Here is a 12,172-nt window from a genome sequence, read left to right on the forward strand (position 1 = left end):
TTGTATTGCGAAGATTTTATTTTGGACTTTTGTATCCATTAATCTGCGTTGGAAAATAATATGAACAACCTTGTTGCTGTCGAGACTAGTTTGTAACAAGATGGTGTCACTATGTACCTTGCCCTTCGCTAATGAACTTTTGTACCTGATTTGACCTTTATCAAGGGTTTAACGTCATATTTATATGAACCAAAGAGTTTAATAGCTGTGTGCTATGAGGGAAATTTTGGCCCAAACAAAGAGGCGTTTCCACCTACACGTAATTAGATTCCAACTTTCAACGAGTACACGGGGCTTTGGGTTTTCGTCCTACCCGTCCTTCATAAATGACAAGGGGAAACCCACCAGTTAAAGATAAACCTAGTAAAAAGAGGTATCAGGTATTTCGGAAACAATAAACTTACCTATCTGTCAAAAGCAAATATCCTTATCCAAGCTTGGTTTCTAAATGCACGGCATATAATCCGTGTAACTCTGAAAGTGATTTATTTCACTTGAAAACGATCGATAGACACATTAACACTATCAAATCTACCTTTTCAGGTGGTTGGTCGTTGTAGGGAGCCGCGGTGGATTAGTGGGTAGGACGTTGGCTGCCTAACCTGGAAGTCCCGTGTTCGCTCCTTGCGTTGGCCGAGAAAGCTCATCGGGATTTTCCGGCGGACGGAGGGCCTGACAAGGGACAACGTGTTCGTATGGGACGAAAAACCGAGGTCCCGCGTACACTTAAAAGAATCCTTGACAGTTGGAATCCGAAATAAGAATGAATAGGCCACGCAGAATTTCATTCATAGACCACATAGCATACATTAGCCCAGTCTGAGTAGAACAGTAGGACGTTAAACCTCATTTCATTTCATTTCATTTTTAGTCGTTGTATATGAATATATGTCAACACTTCAGAACGTTTCTATATCCGCCCCCACCTTTCCCATTATAACTTTTAAGACTTAGACTTTGCACATTTCTTTTGTCATCATAGTATATCCATTATAGTCCATAATGTCATATCAAATTATATCTGCCGCCGGTTGCTTTTACTGATATGTTGCATATACACATTACTTGTGTTATATAATATGGAAAGCAAATCCACAAGATTTTATAATTCAGTGTTAATAAACAGACAGGCGTTCACAAGGTTTTCAGAAAGGGGGTCTTGCGCCAGAACGATAAGCTGAATAGGGTTTGTCCCCTCATGACCCGATGTTTCATACCAAGTCTGAAATAAATCCGTTAAAAACTATAGCCATTACCGCGTTCAGGATGTTTTCGGCATAGAGTTTTGATCGTCCGATCATGACCCATTTGCTTCAATCTGATTAAAACACAGACCCTATTTCGTTTTGTTTTTATAGTTCAAAATTTCGTTTTACTTGTCTTTACTACACTAGGATCTGGAACAGTTGTTATCATTATCGTGTTCTGAATGATGTGAGCTATTAGCCAATGAAACGGTCTGTTACGGCGAGCTTTACGCGTATTTTGCAGGAACTGTGGGTAATCCACTAGTAACATCAATGTGGATTGGGTAATCAAATGTCTGACGCCATACTTACTCTACATTACATTCAGATAATTATTCAGATTACCTTAAATCTCTTATCTCCCTATATACCCCATCCCGTACACTCCGATCTCAAAATAGCAACCTGCTTACACCTTTTTATCCTTTCACATCTCATGGTAAACGCTCTTTTTCTACGCTTCTACTTTTCTGTGGAATACCTTACCTCTCAATATTAAACTGATACCATTGAAAGTTTTAAACGCAATTTAAAAACACACCTTTTTGTTGACTACTTTTAATGCAGGTATCCGAGTTCATTGTGTACTGTTTTAGGCGCTGTTCTATTTTATTCTTTATTACTTTTAACCATTTTAATTTGTTTATTACATGTCATATTTTATTATAATCTTTACTACCATATTATGATTGTTATCGTATGCCATTTTAATTTCTTTTATCATCCATTTAGTTTTATTTTATATTTCTATGTGTGATGTCCACAAAATGTTAACTGCGCCATTGAGCAGTATTTTATATTGGCAATAGGCGCATTATAAATAAATTATTATATATTATTATTATATTATTATATTTATAAAAAAATTATTATATTATATAAAAATAAATTGTTATTATATTACATAGGGTCAAAAGCCGCTCGTAAGAATTCTGACGCGACCTATCGCTACAACCGGTCAGATCTTCATGTAGTGTAGGCTATCGAAAGTATAAAAAAACGAAACAACACATAGATCTGTATTTTAATCAGATTGGATTTGCTTTAATCCAAATTTGAAATAAAATGGGGGGGGGGGTGTATAGAGGAGTGATGGGGGCGGGGGGTATAGAGGGGTGACGTCCCCAGCATCCATTTCAAGGGAGAATCCAATTAAAGGATATGAATTAGAAGTTTATTTCATCTGTTTTTACGTATGTTTTAAGTCTTCATTTCTCAGTATACTAGATCGTATTATGTCTAAAAAAAGATACCTGAATATAAAGAGAGAATCTGGGTCCTCAAACTAGGGCATTATGCTACTATCTTAATCTTTATCTTTATTTTAATACTTGGCTTTTGTGAAGGGGTATTTAACAGTGAAATCACAGAACCTGGAGAAAACCCAAAGGCTATGCAGATAACAGTACTCCTGTAAAGGCAAACATGGAATCGAAATCACGGCACCGCGTTTAAGTTTGTCATTCAATCTGAATGTTTGACCTGTGTCAGATTGTATACTTTTCACCACATATACGTGAACACTGGCTGCATTTTTGCAAAAATCAATCACAAAATGTATCGCAGTTGAACAGGACAAGGATAAACGTCTCTTAGAGGCATAATATATAGAATTGATTAGTTTTATTCATTAAAATGTTATCTGGGGTGAATCCTTAATGGATCACATTGTATTGATTATATATAAGTATAGCAACCGTAACTATTTAGATACATAAATAACATAACGTCGATATTTCATCAAGTATTCGCTCAACATGTGAAAGAAATTGTTGTAGGTCAGTTGTCGCGGTATTGACCAGGTATATAGATACGCATAGCAAGTTAGCTACATAAATGTCGTTAAAAACGTTGCGATAAATCAGATGTGTTTGTTTTAGGCTACCATTGGAGCCCCCCCCCCCCCCCCGGGTTCCCATTGAAATCTCACTTTTATTTTTACGTGTTAAAGGACAATATTGGTCTCAGTCATTATGACATGTGATGGACTGGTTAAACACGTTCCAAATATAATTTTAACACAGAGATCATTGCTACGATTGATGCGTAAGGAAGCTTTCAAGAAACGGAAGTGACAGTGAATTATTTTTTTGAATTGTCAGATATCCTCCCAGTCTCATATGACAACTTTTGTTCTTCGAAGGAATTATTAGTGAGCAGAAATTCGTCCGTGTATCTGTTATCACTCGTCACTTCAGTTAGTTATACAGAAGGATAGCCCGAGTTTTCCTTTTACTTTCGTCACTTCTGTTTTTAGAAAGCTTCATTACGCATCTATTGTAGCAATGATCGCTGTGTTAAAATTATACTTGGAATGTGTTTATTCAGTTTCATCACATATGTGATAATGACTGACACAAATACTGTCCTTTAAGGTCTCATAATAGTTATAAACTAAAATAAAATTTAGCCGATAATATTTGCAGTTATACGAAAGTTGTGTTGCTACATTGGACTGGGTATGTTTAATTAGTCAGATTTTAAGATGTTACTAGCATTAATAAACCAAATGAGTTTGCTTCAGACTCGTAGCTAAAACAAACACATCAGCCATGTTGTTAATAAGTATAGACATTTGATGATGATATGAGCCTAATAATAAGACAGAAAATGTATAATGGACAGCAGTAAAAACCTTCTTCTCTTATCCATTCCATTTTAATGACCGGTTTTATGACGTGAAATTGGAAAGCCGAAAGTTTGATTTCAGGTGACCATGATATAGTATTTTTATAGTTTCTATTACACAGTATGAATTTGTTTTGCTCAACAAAATATATTTGGGACAACTCCTTTAGTCCTTTAGGAAAACGAGTTTGCCTCAACTGAAATATTACGACCAGTATGTTGTCTACACAAGAGGTTAACTTGAGATTATCTGTACGGATGATCTCATCTTATCCATTTATAAAGCGCTAAATGCAAAAAAAAAAAACAAAAAAAAACTGTGCTCATCGTGCGTACCACATCCTAAGACGGATTTGAACTGATTGGCTATAGATGCAGAGATCTGGATGACATTGATAAGCTGTGATCTTACCTCAGTCTGTGTGGCCAGTAATAAAACAGGTACTACATTCCTCTTCATATACACAATAAATAAATCCAATATCTGGCAATGTGAAATTTACTTTCATATAAAATATATTAACGTACTTCGTTGGTTGCATAGCTACATACATATGTAAACAAGTTATTATCGTCCATGCTATTCATACTGACATCTTATCAAAGGTTGGAGACAATTTGAATAATCCTTCGAAACATAAACTAGTAGTCTATCAAATAGCCTTAATGGGTCACAGGGGTTATAGATAGATGTAGGGTAATATATGGTGTTAAAGTGACGATAAACAAATAAAATCTAGCTAACATTTTTCAAAATCTTCTAAATAACTTTTATCACGCCGCAATGGGAACGTTGCCTAATGTGGTGGGGGTGTGATGGCCGAATGGTTAGCACGTGCGCGCTGTATCAAAAGGCCTGTCATTGAGTCAGTTGGCCTGGTTTCGAATCCCCGGTTGTACGTGACAAGGAGTAGGGTCGCCTGTCCAACCTCGTGGGTTTTCTCCGGGTCCTCCGGTTCCCCCCACTGCTAAAGACCCCTGCGCGCAAGCGAATTATTGAAATAAAATTAAACCATATGTTAGTCCCGAAATGACCTAGTTTGTGTCGAGTGGACGTTAAACCCATCTCTCTCTGTAACCTAATGTGGTGACCTTGGCATTATTATTTCACTACGGGTTTCATGCTCGACAATATATCAAAACATGTACCCTTGTCCTCAACATTTACCACTTTCAAACATTAATTAGTGTAAACTTGACACCAATTCCACTAACCAAGTTTGAGACTAAATACTGCCTGGTTACTCGGGTCTATATACAAAAACGGCTGAACTCATCTCGCTTTCAAGAAAAGGCTTCAATCTAAATAATGATTGATAGACAACTTACAATATCAACTTTTGCCCTAAGGGCAAATTGCATTGTTAAATACAGATATACCTTACACTATCCCTTTAATATTTAATCTGTTAGTGTTCATATCTCAACGGGGACAAACCGTCGTCCAAATAAATGTTGTATTATTGAGGTACTACTACACCCTTATTGAAACAATTTTGAATTCCATTGTTTGAAAAACGTATTATCTTCTTGACCGCGAGTACATATGTCACAAGACCCGTGCTTTTTTTAAATTTTAAAGTTTACTTAAAGAGATAATACGACAATAGACAGTCCCACAAAATCTTATAAGTTTTAATATGGCCTAAAAGTTTGTATTTAGATGATGATTATTATATTTAATGAACCATTAAAGTTGCAATTTCATATTTTTACGTTATATTTTAAAAACTTATTTAAATAAAGCCTTAAAATAGATGGTATCAATAAACACACCTAACTTGTTAAAGAATAATTCTATTAATCCTATAATTTACTATTGCCAGTTGAGAAATTGGCAAAAATATCATTTTCCTCTTCAAATTCAAACGTTTGAAAGATCGCTACTCCATGGTGGAGAATAGAAAACAATGGAGGTAACTGGGAAGTAATTGTGTTATTATTTCCGGTGTAAATGAGTTTTAAGTGTGAGAATGACACCTATGATCGTATAATAGTGAGTTGACAACCTATTGAGCAAAAGACATAGAAATAATTATGTTTTGACAATCTTAGAAAATATGAAATTGTAACTTTAAATTAATATAAACTAATGTAACTTTGGTTAGGATTCACCAAGGACCGTTAGCCACTCAGATGTGCTGCAGTCCCCTTACAATAAACACCCGGTTTACCTCAAGTAAGCTGCGCTCGTAAATAGTGAAAGGCAGTTAGAATATTGGAGGACACCCTATCGCTCCTTAATTTCAATAAATGTGTGAGCATTTTGTTTGATTAGGTAAGGGAGAATAAATATTTACAATAATATACAAGTACATACAATATTTATTTTAGACCGAAATTAACAACTACAATTTTAGATTAAATAATACCCTTTAGATTGAAACGAAGTCTGAATTGTGTAAAAAGAAAAGTGTTTATCCCTCACACACTTGTACTAAACTACCTACTTGGTTTTTTTTTTACAGTATTACTTTAGATCTATTTGATTATAATTTTTGTTTCATATATATACTCTTCAAAAAAAGTAGGGGATATTGAAATTCCAAATACCTATGCAGGTTGTGATATGATAAATAGTTATGGACACTTGACATGCTTTGAGAGTATGTTCACAGATAAAGAACTTATCGCCCCAACATAACCACTGAGCTGCACATGCGACACGCAATAGCGCCATACACGTGGGAGGGGTTCATTGTCAAATTTGACACTTCAAAGAAGGGTTGATGAAAACTGCTGTGTGCTAGTTTATCCTATCCATGTTTGCTTTCCTATCGGTCCTTGCATAAGATTTACTATTTAGCGTATCTTTGCTTTAGTGTGTTACGTTTAATTTGATCGGGAGACGCGTTCGCCGACGTCAACGTCAACCGACAACACTGCAAGAATTGGCCGTGGCACTGCAAGAGGAGTGGGTCAGATTGCCCCAAATCGTGATTGGACGGTTGATTAGGTGCATGCCACGACGAATTGCTGAATGTCTGTGGATTGGTGGAGCAATTACTCATTATTATTAAGACAAAAATCAAAAACGTCCATTTTTACTTTTGACAGTGTATCTCTTTGTGGGTGATATAGGGTCGTCAGATAAGCCGTTTAATTTGATCGGGAGACGTGTTCGTCAACGTCAACCGACAATACTGCAAGAATCGGCTGTGGCACTGCAAGAGGAGTGGGTCAGATTGCCCCAAATCCTGATTGGACGATTGATTGGTAGCATGCGAGGATGAATTGCTAAATGTCTGAGGATTGGTGGAGCAATTACTCATTATTAAGACAAAAATCAAAAACGTCCATTTTCACTTTTGACAGTGTATCTCTTTGCGAGTGAAATGTGACCGCCAGATAAGCCACCCATATGAACTGTTTATGTTCATGTGTAGGCAATTTGCCTGTTATTAACATACACTGGTTACCTCTAATAAAAACAGCAGTGCATTTCCGCAGTTTTGTATTGTTTCTGAATTTCCCCTACTTTTTTTGAAGAGTATATATTCATATTTTTGTGGAACTTAAAGACCAAGTACACCACAGCAATTGTTAATAACTGTGACATTTTCTTTTAAAAGATTATACAATAGCCAGACCTGCAAATTCCCCAATTTCAATACATGTACAGGTGTACTGATAGTATGTGTCAAAAATGTTTAATATGCAGTTGCATGGAAAGGTTGTGTTACTTACGCCATGAGAGAAATTTAAAACCCAGATTAAACGCACACCGGGAAGATTCATATGTAAATTCTCTAATAACTATAAATGTCATTATTGACTTAATTTACCTGACTGGTGTATTAATGACTACATCAATTATATTATACAGTTGACTGATTGAATATTAATGTAAATGTAACATATTTCCGCTACGCATAATTATACACGATACACGAACAAAACTCAAATAACTGATCTTTTAAATTACATGTATTGGAAACAAATTTGTGCTAAAAATGTGATAAAGAAGAATGAAATGTTAATGAAGCTGAAGTACAGAGGTTAAAAGCAAAATCAAACCATCTGGTTTCATAAAAAAGGACCATAGAAAAAAATATTTCAGCAACAGACAAAATGATAAAGAACGAAGGGACTTTCAGAATATTCCAGACATATGGATACACCAGATTTGGTAACCATCTTTCAGTTATTTGTTCTTACTCAGATAGCTAAGAAAGTTCAATACACACAGTGTGTTCAACATGGATTAAGTTGCTTAAAGTGAAAAATTAATTGATGTATTTATCAGAGGAGTATGCGGTGGCCCATTGGTGTCATTCGTTAACTTCTACCCTCTTCTAGTAATTTACCTCAATAAAAACTATGGTAAAAACAAAAAATAAAAAATAAAAAAACAAAGAAAAAAAAAACCCACCAAAAACAAACAAACAAAAAAAAAAAAAAACCATGAAAAGCCTTTTCTTCGCGATGGTGTAACCCGCTGAGAAAAAGGTTCTCATCGCGGAGAAAAGGTTTCTCATGTTTTTTATTAATCATAACGAATGACACCAGACCACCGTATAGTAAGGTCTAGTTAGAAAATGGTCATGCTATAAAAATGGTCGAATTAATGGTCTTATTATTTTCTGACTTCTATTTTAGTTCTTGTGTATTCATTTTACAAGACAACGTCGCATTTCCGGTTTCGCAGACATTAGTTAGTGACTACAAGTTCCGCCATCTTTTATATTAATTTCTACCCATGGCCATGCTTTAAAACTTTGTCGTCACGTAGTACACAAAGATTTCACTTACCGGATCCTTACGACTTCGTCAGGTCTTGTTTAGATCTTACTCGAGTTCGTATTCTAACAGGTCAAGAATAAGTGTTTTACATGCATATTTAATTACCTAGGCGATAATTAAATCCCACAAAATAATATTTACACAGATAACGTAGTCTCGAAAACAAATTTCGCCATCCAGAAATAATTTATAGCTTTAGTTACTGTCACACACCATAAATGTCCGGAATGATGTACGACATAGTTAGAATATTCTAATATTTAGTTTATAGTAAATTCTCTATTCTTTAGGTTTTATCTAGTAGCAATGTCGGTATCTACAACATATGTTGCTAGGAGGCGACATTCTTTCTTTACGTACCGATACAGTGTTGAATAATTGTTCGGAACAATCATGTTAGCTTTAATTAATTACATTACTTTTGCAAAGGGACCGTGGTTGTCGAGTGGAAGGATACTGGACTCTCGCTGTGTACACTTTTGCGTGCACTTATGAGAGAACCCTTGGCAGTTGGAATTGTATTTAGAGACGTCCAAACGCCGCTGTTCCGGTAAAACTTCAACTATTGCCCGTCTTCGTTCATACGGTGTGTTTCTCATGTCGTGTAAAATAATAGACAGAAAAATTACCGGTTTTAGGTGGACAAACGACAAGAAGGTAAACATTCAAGAACACTTCAATGATAATTATTAAACATTTTCCTACTGCATTGTATGTGACGTGGTAACAGTAATTGTAGTTAAGCATATTTAACAGAAAACGACCGTAGAATTAATGCCAAAGGATAAAATGTCTCCTGATGCCCAAAGGTAAAGTGACACAGTGAATTAATGTCACCGGACAAAATGACACAGGGAATCAATGTCACTGGTCAAAATGTAACAATATTAATAATGGACATAATGGCACAATGTTTGTTTTCCAAAACCTTTTTGTTTCGCTTAAGTTATTCCAATTTTTATTCTTTAACTGTATCTCTAACTTAATGATGAATTAGAATAATTACAAATTTTGTCCATTTAAAAAATATAAATGTTTATTTTTTATATAAAAAATAACACGAACTTCATTTCGCAGGTAAACCACTATCATTTGCAATGTATTACTCAATCTACAAAAGATAGCTCAAATTTCTCCCCTTACAACATTATATTTTCTTTATAATGTAGGTATGTCGTGAATAGCAAATACATATCGTATTCCACAAATAACGTACTATGTCACCTAGACTTCATGTGTAACCAACTTAGTCAACTAAATTATATTCTCAACTTTGTAGGGTGCAGTCCACGAAACATTGTTGACACGCTGGCATTAATTACCGTTAAAGGAGCTAAATCTCTAACTCAATATTTTCCGTAATAATATTCGAAAGTAAAAACACGAATTAGAATTCAATATTGATCAATTGCAATCAATAATGATGTTGTTATCTTGTCGTGAACCTATATATAGGATCCTAATATCCAATATTCAAGACAAATTAACGTTAATTTTTATAATCAGTATACGAGTCGTTACTCTATGTTTTTGGGTGCCATTTTGAAATGGACAAATAAAAGCATATTCTACAAGACAATGTGGAAGTAATTAGTAAAGGCTTATTCACAACCGACAAATAATAATCTTCAACGAACATACTTGATTTGAAATAACAGTATTTTTTTTTTCTCAAAAATTGAATATAAATCACTTTACATACATTCATATTACATTAATATGTGCTTTTAGAACCATTTTTACCAATTGAAGGTGGGTGTCGTTCAATAATTCGCTTGCGCATAGGGGTATTTAGCAGTGGGAGGAAACCGCAGGACTCGGAGACAATCCATGAGGTTAGACAGGCGACCATTCTCCTTGTAACCACAAGCGGGTGTGTGTGTGTGTGGGGGGGGGGGGGTCAGTTAAATATAACAAATGAAATGAAATCTGGGTTCTGACCCGACTGACATAATGAAGATAGGCATTTTGCCCGGACAGCGGCGTTACGGCCCACTCTTATATCGAATTCCAACTGCCAAGGGGTTTTTTACGTGCACGCCAAAGTGTGCATGGGGCCCCGGGTTTTTTGTCCACAATCCGAACGACTATACGTTTTCCCCCGCCAAGCCCTCTGTCCTGCACCAGTGCCAAGTGGGAACCACGCCGTGCAGTTCCGATGAACTTTCTCGGCCAACACTTGGATCGAACACGGGATCTCCGAGCTAGCGAGTTAAGGTTAGGCTACTCGGTCACCGCAGCTCCCTGTGTATGGCAGAATTATGTTGTTTTAACAGCATGAATTAAAAATAATAACACATATATACTTTGAGAAATATGATAATCCCTACTGCGCTTGTTTGACTCTAATGTGATATGATCAGCCTGTTAATCTCGATGTACCTGATTAAAAGATAAACATTCTGTTTACTAACAATATATAAACCGACTAAGGTAATAGTCCTATATGCATAGGTACATCCCTTCAGCTATCTTGGTTTTATAAAGGCACCTCAGTTCCATATGTTTTGACATTTAGTCATTGGGACATACAGGGATCTCCCGATTAGCGAGCTAGCGTCTTACCCATCGAGTCACCGAGGCTGTCCTAAAATATGACAATCCTAAAGTAAGAACGTATAACGTATTACGATCTCAGACACATAGACGGCATGTACAAAAAGTATTAATAAGAAAAATTATCTTCTCAACATGGATTGTACTTCAACATTACCGTTTATTTTTACCGTCCCACGTATGGGTGTGTCATTGAAATATGGCATTCCTGAAGTGAGTACATATTATACTTTTGGACACATAGACGTTATGAACAAACAACAAAAATAACCAAAGCTTACCTCTGTCTTTGTTCGACCCTCCAACGATGTAGGTGTGTTGTTATCTACACTAATAGTTTCCTTGCATATTGACATGCATTTAATTCAAAGATTTGACATTACAAATTTAAAGCGGATGTAACTACAGTTTACATATTTATATACATGTAGACATTTTGGATAGGAATAGAGATTGATGTCTGAACAACTCATCACGCTGGTCATTTTGAGACCAACACTGGATTTTTCCTTGGTCCTATATAATATGTTCATAAAAAAAATCCGATATTCTTCTGGGCCCACGGTCTTATTGAATCAATATTATTATGCCAACTTTCAAAACAAAGGATTAACAATTCAAAATCACAATTTTTTTTATAAATATAGGTTAAAGGAAACGCCACGTCTTGTTTCTATCACATCATGTACTATTTTATTTAATTGTAATGAACTTTATTCACTTTTCTGATTCAAATCAGAAGTGGTAGGCTACGTATAGTCAGTAAAAGAGCGCAGAGCGAAACGGTGGTTTTATTAGGCTGTACAGTCACATATATAGATACATGAACAGAGTTTTTACTTTAAAATAAACACTTGTATTTCAGCATAAATCTTTAAGATGTTTGTAATTTGAGCCACCTCACTCGTTTTAGTTTAGTGACTAGTTAATGCGTGATAATGTTGTGATAACCTTATGGGAACGTACAATGTGCAACAGTAAAAGGCAAACATGGACTC

At 35.5% G+C, this 12,172-nt stretch overlaps 1 protein-coding gene across 6 annotated transcripts in view; it reads right to left on the reverse strand.

Annotated features, from left to right (window-relative positions):
- LOC126822531 (galactoside alpha-(1,2)-fucosyltransferase 2) overlaps nucleotides 1-11,522 on the reverse strand; it is a 31,629-nt gene extending 20,107 nt beyond the window's left edge. The window contains exons 1-2 of one of the 6 annotated variants that reach the window (XM_050551533.2): nucleotides 11,456-11,500; nucleotides 4,288-4,359 (exon numbers count right to left, since the gene is read on the reverse strand). The gene's annotated coding sequence lies outside the window, so the exon portion shown is untranslated. Of the gene's footprint in view, nucleotides 1-4,287; nucleotides 4,360-5,260; nucleotides 5,319-11,455 lie in introns of those variants that run through there. The other 5 variants (XM_050551523.2, XM_050551469.1, XM_050551488.2 and 2 more) reach the window with 5 other exon arrangements.
- Between the last annotated feature and the right edge of the window lie 650 nt (nucleotides 11,523-12,172).

The sequence above is a fragment of the Patella vulgata genome, chromosome 1, assembly GCF_932274485.2.
Source record: "Patella vulgata chromosome 1, xgPatVulg1.2, whole genome shotgun sequence".
In the NCBI taxonomy this organism is placed as follows: Eukaryota; Metazoa; Mollusca; class Gastropoda; family Patellidae; genus Patella; species Patella vulgata.